We start from the raw sequence: 14,161 nt of genomic DNA, 5'->3' as shown, positions 1-14,161 counted from the left end.
GGGGTCACGACGGTCCTCAGGTCGACCTCATATAGAGAGCGATATTCCTTTTTTTAGATTCCTCGGTAGTATAGTGGTGAGTATCCCCGCCTGTCACGCGGGAGACCGGGGTTCGATTCCCCGCCGGGGAGGTATGTTTAAGGTGGTGGAGGCCAAGACCGTCAGTAGTTTCAAAGCGTTATATGACAAAGAGTGCTGGGAAGACGGGACACCACGAGCGTAGCTCTCATCCTGTAACTACACTTAGGTAATTACACTTAGGTAATTACACACACACACACACACACACACACACACACACACACACACACACACACACACACACACACACACACACACACACACACACACACACACACACACACACACACACACACACACACACACACACACACACACACACATACACACACACACTACCATCTTCAGAGTAGAACATTTTGGTGACGGGTGAGGAGCTAGTCATGGTTGAGAGGCGCCACCACTGCCAGCCGTAGCAGGGGTGGAGACAATGAGGCTAATGGGCATAAAGTGGTGCATCTCGAGAGATTGTTATGGGGGCCACGGTAAGATAATGGGTGTTGGCGGGGTAAATCGGAAGTTAATGGTGAGTGAAGGCTGACGCGTGACATACCTAGACTGGGAAAGGTCATTGGGGGGGGGGGGGGTGGAAGGGAGGGATGTGGCGGACATAAAATTGGGCCTCTTACACCAGGGGGGGGGGGAGAGGGGCGGCCGGCAGGGTAAGGGGGGAAGGTCCGGGGCTTCCCTGGGGGAATGTGGGGTTTCTCCACTTGGATATTATTATTATTATTAACATCTTTATTGACAAAATTAATTACAATTTTGCCTAATCTGAGGTTTTCAATTAAGTCTTATTATAGTGAGGATAATGCTGGTATTCACTGTCACGCAGGACAGAGGGTCATACACAAGACAATAGGTCTAAACTGTAGGCTGAAGCACATGTATATCATGGTTACAATCAATGTTTTAATGTATGAATATGTAAAAACAACTTTCAATTGTGCACTGCCACACAAGGGCCGGGATGGGTTCATAAGTGATGCAGCTCAGAAGTGATATAAATAAAATTTTGTTCATTCTTTAAGATGGACAAACAAATTTTGGATAAATTGTTAGAATGTCGTCCAGTACACCAGATTCAATACAATAGTTACACAGTTGGTGGTACAAGAGGCCAGGAGGTCTAAAATCTTTTACGGTTTCACATTCAACAATATAGTGTTCTGGTGAATGCATTAAAGGTTTGTCACAATATTTACAATCTGAATATTCTGGTAGTGGCTCAGCCTCACTAACCTGCCAGATGTGCCAATAGCCAATGCGAATTCGCGCAATGACTATATCACATTGCCTGGTCCGGTTACTGTGCTGACCATACAAATACCTATTGTTACAAAAGTTGTCATAGCTTTTAATACTGCAGCTTTCAGGTCTCTGGGCACTTCTTAGTTCTTCTAAATCTGAATTAATTTCATTAATTTGTATGTTTCAAATAATTACATTAGATAATCCAAAGTCATGATCGGTGTTTTCTTTCCTGCAAGTCTCATTAGCTAACCGATCTACAAAGTCATGTTTTCCAACCAGATACTGCATAGTTTTATGCAACAAGTGCTGAACCAAGCGGGTTGTAGTGGATGTGTAGGCCTGCGGGCCGCTCCAAGCAACAGCCTGTTGGACCAAGCTCTCACAAGTCAAGCCTGGCCTCGGGCCTGGCTTGGGGAAATCCCAGAACCCCACCCAGGTTCTGGCCTGGGTGGGGTTGTTGCTGTAAACAGATGCTGTTTCCCCCATCATTCTGGTAGTATGCTGTCTCCCCCCATCATTCTAGTAGTATGATGTTTATTGGTGTGTCTAGGTAAAGTAATGATCTGGGGTGCCGAAGTGCCACGAGGTTGTCCATGACATGGACATGTCCATGACATTACGCCCACACATACAGCAGAGGTGCAACAGGTACTCTGAGAGAGAACTCTATCAACATCAGAGGCCCGAGACTGTTCAACACGCTTCCACTACACATAAGGGGCATAACTGGCAAACCCCTCACAGTGTTCAAGAGAGAACTGGATAAGCACCTCCAAAGGATACCTGATCAACCAGGCTGTGACTCATACGTCAGGCTGCGAGCAGCCGCGTCTAACAGTCTGGTTGATCAGTCCAGCAACCAGGAGGCCTGGTCGACGACCGGGCCGCGGGGACACTAAGCCCCGGAAGCACCTCAAGGTAGCCTCAAGGTAGGTATGACAATAATAACTTCGAGTTGCGAAGTTTCCAAGTTCGTAAATTGTTTAATAAATACAGACTAAGCCTCCATGATCGAGGAAAGATGTACATGTTTCGTAAGTGGACAGGCAAATGCTTGATAAAACCAGGCCCAGGTCATGTCGGTATACAGATGGACTGGCTGCGATTATACGTCCCATCCAACAGTAGGAATAATCGCCATTGATACTGGGGTGGTATTTCACTCGTAACGTCCAGATAAAAGCGTATTACCGTGCGCCGTTTTCACTCGTAATATTTCAGGTGTAATGTGCTCGTAGCTTATCTTACTCTCCGTGTCTCTGCTTCGTTTTATGTATACAAACATTTGTCGTTCTTGTGATGTATTATACAGCCGTGTTCTGTATGGTGCCTCCATTACGCCCACACACACAAACACACACTTCAATATTTTTATGTTTGATATTTAATGTGCTTATTTGGCACACTCATAATACACTTCAACGGCCAATGTTGTGAGATTATATATGTCATTAAATACAACACCATTGTGACTAATTAATTTTGTTTTTATTTTCCATTCTATGCAAATATATTCAACCGTTTGGAGGGCGAAGAAAAACTAGATCACTTAATCTTTCTAATTTTAATGTTCGACGTTTCGTCAGCAATACGACATCTCACTACAAGCACAAGGACATCTCCAGGAGGTCACTCTGTTGCGCTAACACAGCTATAGTGAGCCTACAAGACGGTTGATGAAGATTAAGCTACCCAAGAGGTGGCACGGGCATGAATAACCCGTGCCACCTCTTCGGTGACACGGGCATGAATTGTAAGAGCTTACAAGTTGTTGTTGTTTAAGATTCAGCTACTGGAGAACAAAAAGTTCCAAGTAGCACGGGCAATGGTAAGCCCGTAAGGGACTTACCTGGCACAGGAGCGGGGCTGTAACTAAATAGTCTCTGTTGTTACTGTTTTAGATTAGCTACTCAGAACGAAATGTTCATGTAGCACGGGTTATGGTGAGCACGTAATTGAATTCGGTTATTTGCGATAACCTTGCTACTCTTATATTTGGGTCAAAGTATTAAATGGAAGTGGGGTTTCCTATTTTTTCCCTGTTTCTTTTTCGCTTCTGTTTTAGTCTTGTTTTAATAACATTATCTTGGTGGCGGATGTAGGCGCAGAATGTTCACTAGTGAGTCCCATTCTCTTTCTAATCATTGTAGTGGCTGTGGAATGTGCATCTGATGCAGCTGCTGTCGTTGGAGAAATGTTGAGTTTGATGCGCAGGGCTCAACCTGTTTTCTTAAAAAGAACGTCTCTTTTGGCCGGTTACCAGTATGGCCGAATATGGACGTAATATGAAAATGAAAAAAAAAAGAATATAAATTTGGGATTTTTTTTCAACAACAGTAAGTTAAGGGTCCTCTGATAGGTTAGGTGGGCAGGAAATTCTCATAAAGTTTCAAAACGGTATGAAAAACGTTAAAGGTAAGAATCTTTTTCTATGCTGGCCGAGTAAGCCGGACGACTCAAACAGAAAACGGAACAGAACATCAGTTTTGTGAGTCGATTTCATATCAAATTACGTCCAAATTTGGCCATAGCGCGCATACGGGCGAAAAGTGACGTTATTTTTAAGAGGACGCGTTGCAGGGCTTGTATGCTCGAAGCCGAATTCATCTGGATGTTGATTACTGGTGTCAGCTCCCGAAGGACCTCCGCCTCAAGCATACGAAGCCTTTTGCGATCATCGCTGCGTGTGAGGACAGTAATCACATACACCGACGATCCATTAATATATTAATATTAATAATATATTGATATCCGTTATATTATCTGCAGCTTGGATGTCATTCATAAAGAAGCTGTCTGGATCATCAACTTTCATGTTGTTAATTGGTGTGCTAAACATAGTCTCATACTGGCTTCTTAGACTTTCACTAATTTCTTTGTTGTCCTCTTGTGTACGTAATTAAAGGTCCAATACTTCCCCAATCATTCTGGTAGTGTGCTGTCTCCCCAATCATTCTGGTAGTATCCTGTCTCCCCAATCATTCTGGTAGTATCCTGTCTCCCCAATCATTCAGGTAGTATCCTGTCTCCCCAATCATTCTGGTAGTATCCTGTCTCCCCAATCATTCTGGTAGTATCCTGTCTCCCCAATCATTCTGGTAGTATCCTGTCTCCCCAATCATTCTGGTAGTATCCTGTCTCCCCAATCATTCTGGTATTATGCTCAATCATTCTGGCAGTATGCTGTCTCCCCCCCCCCCATCATTCTGGTAGTGTGCTGTCTCTTCCATCATTCTGGCAGTATGCTGTCTCCCCCCATCATTCTGGCAGTGTGCTGTCTCCCTCCCCATCATTCTAGTAGTATACTATCTCCCCCCCATCATTCTAGTAGTATACTATCTCCCCCCCCCATCATTCTAGTAGTATACTATCTCCCCCCCATCATTCTAGCAGTGTATTGTGCCTGCATTATTCGCTGAGTATTCCATTAGTGTGGCATCTTCAGTGAGGACGCCCATAGAACCAGTGGGAGAATAATCCATCATGCCCGTATGACCTTGTTTAGGAGACCGCGCCTGGCCTCCGTCTCCCCCAAGCTGTCAATGAATTTCCCAGGAGCCAGCGCCGTACTCTATCCGTGTTGTGTATACCAGGAGTATACCCCAAGTATACCAGGAAGGGGATTCTGTAAGATCTTCTGCTCCCCGAGCCCGGGAAAGGCTTATGTTACTGATGGCTTGGACCGGCCCACAGGCCCTTAAATAATCCTGGGCCGGGTTGTGAATGGATCCTCGCGACCTGACCTCGAGCACTAGAGGTTGTGAATTGAAGCCGCTAGATCCCTATCTGGATTCATCAATCGTTTGAATGTCCGCCTACGAAAGCTTTGCATCTTTCCTCTAGGTAGGTAGAGTGATGGCGGCTTAGTTATAGGTGCAAAGAGCTGCGGGGTTGTTATAACTATGGGTTTGACCATGGGTTTAGAACGACCTCAGGAGAGAGAGAGAGAGAGAGAGAGAGAGAGAGAGAGAGAGAGAGAGAGAGAGAGAGAGAGAGAGAGGAGAGAGAGAGAGAGAGAGAGAGAGAGAGAGAGAGAGAGAGAGAGAGAGAGAGGAGAGAGAGAGAGAGAGAGAGAGAGAGGAGAGAGAGAGAGAGAGAGAGAGAGAGAGAGAGAGAGAACGAACGAACGAACGAACTCTGAGGGAACACTTGAGAGAGAACTATCAACATCAGAGGCCCGAGACTGTTCAACACGCTTCCACTACACATAAGGGGCATAACTGGCCGACCCCTCACAGTGTTCAAGAGAGAACTCGATAAACACCGCCAAAGAATACCTGATCAACCAGGCTGTGATTCATACATCAGGCTGCGAGCAGCCGCGTCAAACAGCCCGGTTGATCAATCCATCAACCAGAAGGCTTAGTTGGGGTCTGGGCCGTGGGGACGATGACTCCCGGAATCACCGCTATGTAAGGTAAGGAAAGATGTACAGGTTTCGTAAATGCACCCTTGAATACTTGATGAATCCTGGACCAGGTAGCTTCTCATGGTCTCATGAGAGTTGCCCCCGTGGATGATCTGCTAGCTTGTCCGTGCGTGCAACCGTCAAGCACTATATGGTGATGAAAGTTGGTGAGGAAGGTTGTGGTGTGGCCTCCAGCGGCGGCCCCCACACACAGGTACAGTGGGGCTACCGTAGTTAATTAGCCAGGCAGAGGTAAGGCATGTGCTTCCCTCCTGTCAAGCTCTCACTGGGTGTGGGGGGGGAGGGGAGGATTTGGTGAGCCCGCACACTGTGTCCACCAGGCTGGGCTGGGCTCAGGGCTGGGCTCTGGGCTGGGCTCTGTGCTGGGCTCTGGGCTGGGCTCTGGTCTGGGCTCTGGGCTGGGCTCTGGACTGGGCTCTGTGCTGGGCTCAGGGCTGGGCTCTGTGCTGGGCTCTGGGCTGGGCTCTGGGCTGGGCTCTGGGCTGGGCTCTGGGCTGGGCTCTGGGCTGGGCTCTGGGCTGGGCTCTGGGCTGGGCTCTGGTCTGGGCTCTGGGCTGCGCTCTGGGCTGGGTTGAGCTAGCTGGCTGCCTGGCCTGGCTGGTTGAGTGCAGGGAGAGGCAGGCAAGCATGCAAAAGCGCACTAGCATACACTTTACTGGAGTTCAGCGACTAGATGACTGCTATAAAGCAGGAAAGAGATGGATGATCTGTTTGCAAATTCCTGGACTGATCGATGCTACGGACACTGCATCTCGCAAGAGGCAGACTTACCGAGCGCCGGAGCAACACGGAAGGTTTGGGGCCGACTACAAAGTATCTGTTCACCAGAGATGTGATCGCCTGTGAGAGGAGGGAACGGAGACTGGCTGGATATCGCAGGAATCGCTGCCACGATCCGTAATGTTGCAAAGGACGCAAGCAGGATCCTGCATGAGGATGTGAGGTGGCAACGAATTCTTCTACTAAACTAGGTTGAAGAGCGGCTATTTGGCGTCAACCTGAATAAATGAAGGGTAGAGGACGGGGGTGAGGAGAGACCTGAGAGAGAGTAGAGGTGAGAGGGAGGCCTGAGGGAGAGTAGAGGTGAGAGGGAGGCCTGAGGGAGAGTAGAGGTGAGAGGAAGAGGACCCAGCCAGACACAGTAAGGGGTACACTGTCAGACAACAGGCAGTCTGGCACCGGCCGGTCTGGCCCTGGCACCCAACTTGTATTAGTAATCTCTGGGAGGGTGATTGACATTAATTAAACCATGCAATGAAGCAAGCGGTGATGTCAAACTGACTGACGAGCCAGCATTCTAGAATATATAATAGAATGGTAGTTAATATTCAATGGGGTCAACTGAGTCCATTACAACCATGCGTTTAGAAACCCAATGAATGTATAAACAGTAACAAGGCAGATTAAAAATGTTTAATAGACTCAAAACATAGACACACAGTGCTTACATAGAAATTTCCATAGCTAATTTAGGAAACCAAATAACCATATTGGGTTCTTCACCTATTTTAAGCTAATCTCCCCCACACACATCCTTCCATCACAACCCAGCTCCTCCCCGAGGTGTATCCAAAAACACACTACCTTTGAACTTCCCTTTCCAGTCTCCTCCTGGGCACAGCTAAGCCGAGCCTCTCAGGGCCAGGCTTCCCCACAACACTATGTATTCAACCCAATCACAGGTCGGTGCCCCTAAAGTTGCACTTCTCTTATTCTAACTGTAGCATGTGTGACTTGTGCCTCTCCACCACTTTAGAGAGTGGTGGAGAGGGAGCCTCTCCACCACTGCAGAGAGTGGTGGAGAGGGAGTCTCTCCACTTACTGCTCTCTGCTAAAGGGAAACCTTACCTTGGATCTCCTGCCTCAGGAACAAGGTGGAGACAGTCTCCTGTCCTGTCGGATCTCCTAGACTACAACACTGGATTAACGCACATTGTAGTAGAAAACAAAGTAGACGTCACATCTGCAAGAACAATGAGAAGGTTGAACAACAAGAACCTGTCAAACAAGAGAAGCCAAACCAACGATGGTACTTTATAAGACACTAGAGCCCCTCTAGGGATGGAACATTGTTGAGCACTAACAGCTCTATTTAAAGCTAGAGAAGCTCCTGACCGGGAGAACGCGCAGATAACTTTTACTGCCCGAATTCATTCAATAAAATACTTCAATTATTGGGACCGCTTAAAATCACTCAGACTGAGGCTCAGTTTGGATGATTTTCTGGATGAAGAGCCCCAGAGCGCGGGCGAGACGTCATTGACGTCACGTGGAAAACATCTGACCTTGACATGGAGGAATGTGCAAAATAGCTCCATAGAAAAGCAGGGACGCAATAGGTACTCATAAGTTACGGGCTATTCATGCCCGTGCCACCTCTTGGGTGGCTTAATCTTTATCAATCAATCAATCAGGTACTCATAAGAACCAATTTTGTAAACATTAAAGACCCAAGACTTTTCACCTTCTTATAAATATTAGAGGGCATTGCTTAGACGGTGTTCAAGAGATCATAAAACACCGTCTAAGGGATATCGGATCAACCAGACTGTGGTTCTTACGTCAGATAACGTGCAGCGGCATCCAGACCATTGACCAGGAGGCCTGGTCAGTGACTGGACCATCCGGGGGGGCGCTGACCCCTCTCAACCACCTCAGGGTAGCCTTGTGGATTAGAGAGGCTTGCTGGATTATAGGTTTCCTGGATTCATCAACGTGAATCGAGGGGAAATGTGGGACAGAATCCAAGGGAGGAGAGGGTGGCTGAATCCAGGAGGGTTAGGATATCCAGGAGGGTGGGATACATTACATAACTGATGCATTATGTAGTCAGTCTTGGGTACAGTTCCACTGTATCAACCGTCCCAGCCCTACTCCTTATCCTGATCACTTCCAAGTGCTAGTCGTAATGGCCTGGCGCTTTCTCTTGAGAGTTCCCTTCCCTAATTTGTTCCCGCACTAATTTGTCCCTTCTGTCACAAAGTTGACACATGGTGTATTGGACACTTTTCACAAAGTTGACACACATGGTGTATTGGACACTTTCACAAAGTTGACACACATGGTGTATTGGACACTTTGGGTTTTGAGAGAGAGCTGCCAGATACGTCTATATCCCAGGTGTATTCTAGGCCACTATAACATCACATTGCCGAGTTCTTGCTCTATTAGTTCCATATATGAATATCTCCTCACGGCACTCCTCATAATGTTTAATACTACATCTTTCAGGTCTTTATGAACTAACAGGTTGTAAACGGATGAAATGTATGTAATGAATCAGAGCGAGAAGTCATGAAAGAAAGCTAGACCAATAGATATTCAATAAAGTATTCCTTGTATACAAAGATAGCAGAAATATGATGGGAAGTAGACGAGGCCTTGAAGCCAACTCCCGGCTGGAAATGTGGGATCCAAGAGCTAAAGCTCCATTCTCCAGACACGAATAGGTGAGTGTACACACCTATTAGTTATACGACTCATTAAATGCAGCGTCGATGTTGCCTTTTAATGAAAAATATTTTACCCGCTTGATTGGAAAATATGTATATTTTTTGTAAACGACATTTTTATCGCCCATGAAGTTTAATTTTCGCACTCGTGCAGCTTATTAATTATAAAGTACTACACACACACATGTAGCGGAAGATAGATCAGATAACACTGAATCAGACTGAATCAAATACAGCGGAAGATAGATCAGATAACACTGAATTGGGCATGGAATCAGACTGATTTCATGCCCAACACCCTTGGCTGCACTCCCAGAGCTTGGGGGAGGAGAAGAACTCCCAGGACCCCATCAAGCTGGCAGCCAAGCCGACGACTGCCTGCTTGAAACCTGGGGTCAGAGACCTGATATGTCGTATGTCTGCTGTTATGTCGTATGTCTGCTGTTATGTCGTATGTCTGCTGTTATGTCGCATGTCTGCTGTTATGTCTCATGTCTGCTGTTATATCTCATGTCTGCTGTTATGTCGCATGTCTGCTGTTATATCTCATGTCTGCTGTTATATCTCATGTCTGCTGTTATATCTCATGTCTGCTGTTAGCCTGTTTATCTGCTCTCTGTCATTCTATATCCAAGGCTCTGTTTACCTGTCATCTTAATCGGTCCCGGTAACTAAGGTGTTTTATCGAGTGGGTTAGTCGGAGCTCAGAAAGGTTCGAGCTGGGTTCGAAAACTCCTCCGCCGTCGCGGCGTTCCTCCGTCGCCTGTGACACCACCGGTGGCGGCAGTGACACCAGTGACAGGCACTGGTCGGCTTCACTACTCCGGTATACATCCGGTTTAGAAAAGGAGGGGCAGCCGGCTGTACCCGGGGCTCCTTCTCCTCTTTCCTCTTTTACCTTCTCTGGCTAGCCTATGTCCGTTCCGAACCCCAGACCTCTCCCCTCTTTCCATGCAAATTTGGGATGGTTATAGATTATACACATTCATCCAAGTGTCTGTCCGACTTTGGACATACACAGGCAAATAGATTAACTCTGTTTTAAGTTGTTGTGAAGTTTAATTCCGTTTGCAGGCGATGAGTCACAATAACGTGGCTAAAGTATGTTGACCAGACCACACACTAGAAGGTGAAGGGACGACGACGACGTTTTGGCTTGAGAATGGTCCAAGACGGAGCGAAACGTCGTCGTCGTCCCTTCACCTTCTAGTGTGTCGGTCTCGCCAACTTAATTCCGTTTGTCTAAGATGTGTAACTCTCACTTCTCAGCTCTTTTACTTGCCTAGTGTCTTAGCTCCGGACTCTTAAAGAGTTTCTGCTCTGTTTTATGTTTGTCGAGATATGGACTCCATGCTGGTGCGGATTATTCCAGAATTTGTCTGTCGTGTGGTAGACAATCAAGCAGGTACTTGATACCTGCTTGATGCCGCATTCGTGGACAGTAATGTTGAGGCTGGACACAAGGTACCAAATGGGACCGGAAATTATCCTGGAGTCACAGAACACAACTGGAGGTCGACATCACACCGAATATTCCAGCCTGGATTTTTCTTTCCAGGAATTTTTCTATGTTTACATTGGCGGATACTTTCCATCCCTCCCAATCCCCTCCCTCACTACGTCCTCTTCGAGGTTAGCGAGTGTTCAAGTTAGTGAGGTGTAATGTCCTTGTGGCTGGGCTGTCTGGCTGGCTGACTGGCTGGCTGGCTGGCTGGCTGGCTGGCTGGCTGGCTGGCTGGCTGGCTGGCTGGCTGGCTGGCTGGCTGCCTGCCTGCCTGCCTCCCTGCCTGCTTGCCTGCCTGCCTGCCTGCTTACCTACCTGCCTGCCTGCCTGCCTACCTGCCTGCCTGCCTTCCTGCCTGCCTGCCTGCCTGCCTGCCTGCCTGCCTGCCTGCCTGCCTACCTGCCTGCCTGCCTGCCTACCTGCCTGCCTTCCTGCCTGCCTGCCTGCCTGCCTGCCTGCCTGCCTGCCTGCCTGCCTGCCTGCCTCCCTGCCTGCCTGCCTGCCTGCCTGCCTGCTTACCTACCTGCCTGCCTGCCTGCCTGCCTACCTGCCTGCCTTCCTGCCTGCCTGCCTGCCTGCCTGCCTGCCTGCCTGCCTGCCTGCCTGCCTGCCTGCCTGCCTGCCTCCCTGCCTGCTGGCTTCGTTAGTAATCCACGGTTCTATGCCAAACAAAGGTGGAAAGGTTCAACAGAATACCACCAGTATAACGACCCTTCCAGAAGCTATACTGCCGACCACACAGTAACAGATGGTCTCCCTCTCGCTGGTAACTAATTCCCGCAGAATAAGTTATCGCGCGAGTGTCAAGTCTGTTGTTGTACGTCCACGTTTTTAGCAGCGTCTTTGTCTGCGACGTGGGAGAGTAATCGCGCTTGTCTGTGCGAGTGTTTGTGTTAGTGAATGTTCACTTGTGTTTAGGAGCTTGTGTACGACACTTGATATATGTCATGACGCTCTCTGAAACCACCGGAAAGCCACAAGGCAAATTAAGTCCTTCAGGTAGACTCCGCCTTGCATCTAAACGACACCTGGTAATTCAAAGAGCGAGAACAAAAATCAAGAGCCAGAGAGAGAGCTAGCGAAAGAGGGAAAAGGGGAATCAACGAATGGATGGATAGAGAGGGAGGGATGAGGATTGACGGGAGGTGGTGAGAAGGGGCGGGATGAAGGGAGGGGTAGGGAGTGAGAGAGAGGCAAGTAGGTGCTCTCTACCTGGAGAGGAAGGAGGTTGAGGCTGGTTCCTATATCATCTCCCTCGCTCACACACTGGGGACGGGGAGCAGGGAGATGCTGTCCCTCACAAGTGGTGGTGATGGTGCTGGCAGCCTGCACGCCTGCACGCCACCCCTGCACGCCACCCCTGCACGCCATGTTGGCGCACCTACACCAGCCTCCTTTGCGAGTATTGAAATGGTTTCAAAATACAGAAATAGGACTATAGCATTACCTTATTATTTTTTATCCCTTGAACATTATCTAGATGCGAACAAGAAGCCCGCGATACTTAAAACGAGGCGACAAGGGGGGGGGGGAGGTGGGGTCCCTATAGAGTGAAGTGCAGCCGTGTACTAGGAGGCTGAGACGTGCACACGGAGGCGCAGGTGAGCACCAGGAGGCAGGTGTGTCAACACGCAGTGTTGACGGCGGCTGGTGATTGACATGGTGCGTGACGGAAATATAATGACCCCCCCCTCCCCCCAGTTTGTATCATCATGAACACTCACATGAGTATCTAGTGTGTACACCCCCCCAACACTCACCTCTCCCCCCCCTACACACACACCTCCCACACATACACTTCCCCCCACACATACACCTCCCCCACCACACACACACCTACCCTCCCACACACACACTTCCTCCCCACACACACACTTCCCCCACACACACTTCCCCACACGCACTTCCCCCCACACCCATACACCTCCACATCCACCCCCACACACAGATACACCTCGAATCCCAACAGCGTTTGGGATTCGTGGTCAACGAACCAGGGTTCGATTCCCGGTCAGTTTCTTAAAAATAAATCCTCTGTTTACCTATGAGTAAATAGGTACCTGGGAGTTAGACAGCTGCTACGGGCTGCTTCCTGGGGATGTGTGTGTGTGTGCGTGTGTTAGAGAAATATAAGTAATAGACATAATAGAGGAAGAAATATTGAATTAGAAATAGAGGAAATGAATATTGAATAATAGAGGAAGAAATATTAAGGCAGCGTCTGGGATGCTCTCGGACGCAGGTTCGAATCCTCGTCACGGCCCTTGTGGATTTGTTCAGAGGAAGAAATAGATCGGTTAGAAAGGCGGGGTCCAAGAGCTAATAGCTCGATTCACCAGGCACAAATAGTAAATACACACACACACATATATTCTCAAATATAAAAACATTCACACATTTATGAATTACAATATTATTATATGTAAGTTATTAAATAAATGTCTGTCCGTAAGGTGTCGTCAGGCCCAAGAATATTGATTCAAAATATTAAGTTTGAGAGTGTTTCTATTTGTCTAAAGCCACCCATATTTAGATTACGATTTCCCTCGAAGTATATTTATTAATATTTCAAGAGTATTCTTATGGCGCGGACGAGTTTGTGTAACATGAAGCACTGAGAGCTAAGAGCTGTGTAGCCAAGACTCTTGGTAGCCTTTTATGAACCGTGAAATTTTTAACTGTAAATTGGGGATTGTGTTTTTGAGAGTCTCAGCAAAATTGCTTCCGACTTTGTTTACTTTGGCAGCAGCAGGAGCCGCTGTTATTGGGCCGTTATGTAAGAGAGACGCAGCTTTCCCCCAGCAAAAAAATGATCTAAATACCAGATTCAGTAATGTGTTATGATCAAAACTGTAATATTTTGGAAACTACCAGTTTCCAATAAGAAAACTGGCGAATGTGTATCTTTTCCTTCACCAAAAAAAAAAAAAATGAATCAAAATTAATATGTCATACTTGAAGGCGTCGAGCAAGGTCTTGATATTATAATCTTGTTTGAAGTGCCACGAGTGAGCCAGGGAAGGAGATGGTACTCTTAAAATTAAAATAATGAAGCAGCCGGGCTTTAAGACTGGTGGGCGGACTGTCGCTGTAGAGGCTACAAGCGATTCCTGTAGAGGCTACAGGCGATTCCTGTAGAGGCTACAGGCGATTCCTGTAGAGGCTACAGGCGATTCCTGTAGAGGCTACAGGCGATTCCTGTAGAGGCTACAGGCGATTGAAGGGGGTAGAAATAGCCTAAGCTACTCTATCCCTCTGAGACGTATTTATTGCTTATCTCAATAAATCATACTTGAACTTGAACTTGAACAGGCGATTCAGCTTGCCAAAGTAGAATATATTTTTATACGGAATTCACGAATTAAACAGACGGGAATTCACGACGCATAGACACGATAAAACATCTAAATTATTGTCCCCGTCTCAAACCTCCCAAAATGG

The 14,161-nt window shown here is 47.5% G+C and overlaps 1 protein-coding gene and 1 non-coding gene across 6 annotated transcripts in view; both read left to right on the top strand.

Annotated features, from left to right (window-relative positions):
• Window positions 1-14,161, top strand: part of Pgant5 (polypeptide N-acetylgalactosaminyltransferase 5) — a 648,526-nt gene that overhangs the window by 376,154 nt on the left and 258,211 nt on the right. The gene's annotated exons all lie outside the window — the stretch shown is intronic.
• On the top strand, window positions 60-131 carry TRNAD-GUC (transfer RNA aspartic acid (anticodon GUC)). The gene has a single exon. It is a non-coding gene; the product is annotated as a tRNA-Asp (tRNA).

This window comes from Procambarus clarkii, chromosome 40 (assembly GCF_040958095.1).
Source record: "Procambarus clarkii isolate CNS0578487 chromosome 40, FALCON_Pclarkii_2.0, whole genome shotgun sequence".
Taxonomy (NCBI): Eukaryota; Metazoa; Arthropoda; class Malacostraca; order Decapoda; family Cambaridae; genus Procambarus; species Procambarus clarkii.
The sequence above is the reverse complement of the archived record's forward strand: the minus strand, read 5'-3'. Positions and strand labels throughout refer to the sequence as shown.